The sequence below is a fragment of the Hakea prostrata genome, chromosome 3, assembly GCF_041222555.1.
Source record: "Hakea prostrata isolate BN-2017 chromosome 3, UWA_Hpros_2, whole genome shotgun sequence".
Classification (NCBI taxonomy): domain Eukaryota; kingdom Viridiplantae; phylum Streptophyta; class Magnoliopsida; order Proteales; family Proteaceae; genus Hakea; species Hakea prostrata.
In genome coordinates this window covers 62,562,029-62,566,574 of record NC_142602.1, presented here as the reverse complement: position 1 = coordinate 62,566,574, position 4,546 = coordinate 62,562,029, and positions in this window count along the sequence as shown.

The window sequence follows — 4,546 nt, the reverse complement described above, 5'->3', positions numbered from 1 at the left end:
CTCAAGCATAGCACTAATAGACAGTTCTTCAAAACTACATCTAAATGAAATAGGCTGCCGATGCTTTTTTTGTTCCTCATGTTTCTTATTTTTCAAAATTTAAGTCAATTCCAATAGTAACGGCATGCATATCCATGTAATCTGGAACCACGACTTGGAAAAAGGACATGTCTTCATTTTAAATCCTATCACATTTAGAGGTAGAGCCCCTCTAATTGCAACAACCAAACCATTTAACGGAGCCTGATTGTCACACCCCACCCAGCCGGATCCGGTCATACCCGAATACCCGTGGGGGTGATACACCGTAAGATCTAGGTTCAGTGACAAATCCATACAAAACATGATATAGCATAATTAAATGGACAAGAATAAATCAAGTTTATCATACTAAGTTATCAAAACCGAAATAATGGTTACAATCATCCATTACTTCAAAATAAAAATATAACATCAGAATTTTGAAAAGAAAAGAGAGTAGTTTTATTCACAGCGAAAAATAAACTAAACTTGTCCTCTAATGGAATCCAATCCAAAAGAACAGTCCTGATACTGGCATGAAACTCCATGTGCGTCCACTTCTTCTTCGATCACTCCTTCAATAAGACATATTGGTAACGCATCCTCCATTTGGAAGAAGTCCTCATAACCTGCAGCATAATCTAATAGAAAAAAAGACATATAAAAGGAATGAGTTCAACAGAACTTAGTGAGGTCAACTCAACATCATCTCACACATTCATTCTCAAGATTCCACACCACACATATAACATGAATATCAATAATGTAATTAATAACAATAATATGATATGTGAATGATTATGCTCCTAACTCTATCATGAAGTCTCTATGGTAGACACGCATTAAGTCACACACCAGTCTTCTTTGGGCGGTCTCATCACTCTTCCCTCACGGCTCTGATGCACGTCTGTTGGGTTCTCCGCGGTTGTTGTGTAAAGTCCTGTCAAGCCATGGTTGGGGATTAGGTCACCACTCTCTCACATCACCATTGGTATAAGATCTGGCGCGTGTCAAGGATAATCTTAGGCCCAATGCAAAGTCATATAGTCTCGTACTACATATGGTCCGGATATTTCCCCTCACGCCTAGTGCTCTGTTGGTTCAATACCTTCCCACCTATGAATGGAATCCTCAATGGAGGCATCTGTTGGACCCCATTCATTAACCCAGTGGTCATCCACATATAATGGACAGGATGATCTCCATGTCCTCTCACGGGTCATTTCACCGGTCTTGAGCGTCCATGAGCCCTTATCTATTATATGCAACCCTACCTCTCTATGATGATAGTGGGCCGCTTGACATACAGGACCCGACCACTAACATCACGGGTTAACCGGCTTCAATACCCCTGCCGAAAGGGTAGTAGTACTCATGAGGTCATCTAACCAAACACTTCTAGACATGCCCTAAATATGTAAATTAGTAATCGGGAAAGAGCCAAGGGCACCATAGGAATGCGTCCCATACCGCCTCCTTTGGTATCCTATGGCAGAAATGCCCAAAGGGCATTCCCCATTCCCAACCACAATATAAGCAATCATATAATATCACTAGGGCAATGGGTGAACCCACAACCCTAGTAGAAAATACAAGGTAGAAGAAATAATAATATTTCTCCTCTCATACAATCACATTCCATTTCATAACAACAATAATAGATTTCAAAGCAAGGAGCAACATCAGAAGTAATAATAAACATAAATCATAGCAATTCATATTTAACAAAAGACATAAAATAACCACAAGATAATACTAAAGCAATACAAGATATCAATAATGAAAAGTAACTGACATCATTACACATGTAATATAAAGTTAAGTATATTCCTCACCTTTTACTTTGTTCTTCCTCCAATGATCAATAATTCCTTTTCACAAATTAGTGACTAAAGATATATTAACCTATTCATGCAAAAGAAATAATTATCACAAATTAGAGCCAATTTGTGTTTCAAATGATACCTAAAAATCTTCCCACAAAAACCCAAATCTGAAAATTAGGTTAAAAAGGGTAGTTCTCAACCTCACTAGTGAATGATCACTAATTTGCCACCAACTCGAAGTTTATAATGAAGCAAAACTTTGGGAAAATCTAATTGGAAACAAAAGGATCCTACGGGTACCTTCAATTTTATTAAATTTGACCAAAATCAAAATGCCCCAAATTTGGCTCTCATAAATCACCCGTGGGTGACCTAGAGAATCAAAATTATAAAATCTTTTGCAAGAGGATAAAGCATTACCCAAACTCAAGGGAAACATTAATATAAGAAAATATAAGCATCTAGGTACCTATCATTATTCCCTTTCACAGATCCCTCAATAGAAGAGAAAAGATATCACTCCCACAAACTAGGAAGGGACATTAAAACAATAAAGGAAAGCAACCAAGATGCCTAACAACCTTCCCTTTCAAGATTCCTCAAAAGGAAAGGAGAGAAAATACTCACAAAATTGTGAGTAAGAGAAGCATTAAAGAAAACTAACATTTCGTAACAATTTTGCAAAGATTCAGATCACAGACACCACACCTTCGGAATAATGGAAATCGCTCCTCTCTTTTGTTTCTCCTTTTCCCCAAAGCCTCCGCCTCTTTCTGGCCTCCAAAAATGCGTTTACGGATGAGATAAAACATAAATAGGGTTTAAAAATCCGAATTTCCAATTTTGCCCCTAAACAGAAAATGGGATGGGGGTTGGTTCACCTAAACGGCTCAAACTTCTGGCTCATCGTTGGACCCCGAAACAAACTCCGATTTTGATGATTTTTGGCTCGTTGGAAAGGTCTTTCGACGATCTTCAATTTGATACCTTATTTGCGTCAATTGGATTCTCCATCACTGATCTACAGATATTCCAAAATTACCCTTTTTACACTATCGAGACTAATCTTCTCTCTTCACTTAAACTCTAGGAGAGTTTTTGAGTCATTATAAGGGTCATCTACCAACATTTGTTTAATTTCCAATCCTTCGGGCTTGAATTGAATGGTCCACAATTGTCGCCGAATCAAGGCCCAGGTTCTCGGTCTTAAAACCACGGGTTAAAGGGGTAGAAATCTGGGGGATTTCACACTGATGAAAACACCCTTGTTGCCTATCGTGTTGTGTACTGATACCTCTCCCTCTTCTGTTCCTCCCAACAGCTTCTTTTCTATTTCTTCATGTGTTTATCATATCTGGCTCGCAGCTAAGACAACACAGTTTCTTGCATCCATTTGGAAACTAAAGGTCCTTATAGAGCACCAAGGAGGTAAATCCTTGTCCTATTTTTATGATATACAGTGAATCTCGTGTATAGTAGCAGTGGCTACTTTCCGCGTTGTAATGTGGAGAAAATGGGGATTTCAGATACGCTCTGTAACTGTTTATTTTGTTTCTTATTGCTATACATTACTCCTGTTTCCTATGGCACCTGTTAGGTTATTGTTACAATTGAGCTGAAGATTGGTCCATGTATCTGATTTTACAGGTTAGAAATGTTGAATTTACTTGAGCTTCAATCGAGTGATAGTATGTGAATCATCTAAGAGAAGAGGGAAATGGGATAAATAGAAATAGGAAATAGAAAAAGCTTTTTCATTTATTTTTTATATTTTTCAATTTGGCTTTTCTATATATTCAATGAGTGAAGGGTGTCATTTTATCATGTGTCTTTTCACGAATTGATTCAATCATTTCTTCTTAGTTTGTCCGCAACTCCAACTTCTGCTGCAGATTTGTGTGATTTTATAATTTGACACACACACAAAACCCCTTGAGAGAGAGAGGAAAACAAAAAACAAAAAACAAACTTTGTAGGTTTTTGTTACTTTGTTATTGGGTTTTTAGCAACTTCAGGCTTCAAATTGCTGCAATAGTTCTTAGATTGATTGGTAATAGATTCCTTGCATCTTGCTTGAGGGCTCTTTGGCAAAGACTTCTCACAAGTAAGAGGCCATGAGTTTAGTACTCCTTCGAACTAATTATTAGATGGAAAGAAGAAAGCCTGGAGAGTGCCTACTAGGACTTGGAAGGGAGGAAGAAAATCATAGAGTACCAAAGGGGGGGGGGGAATATGGAAGGAGAAAAAGTCACAGACACGTCTTCTATACACTCTCCAAACTCAAAACTTTTCAACGCGTTCTCTAGCCTGTATACAAATTTTATGATTGCATGACATAAATAAAAAACAAAGACACTGCTATTCCAACTAAAATTTAGGGATATACTAGGACTCTCTTCTTATAGCTGTGGCCCTATGTATGGACTTCCCCCTTTAGGGTCACCGTATTTTGCTCTTGTTTTTGCTATTATTCTACTTCTTTTGATATTAATCGCACCTCCAAGAACTGACAAGGTGATCAATTTTTGGGAATGTCCTTGCTTTCCCTATTATATATTGTTTAATTACATGGGCAAACACTACAGTAAGAATTTCTATATTGAAGGTTCTATGGATTTCATCTTTTGAATGTCTACAACCTAAGAGGTCTAACATAGTGAGTAGTAAGTAGCTGCTACTTAGAGCTTAATTATGTCTCA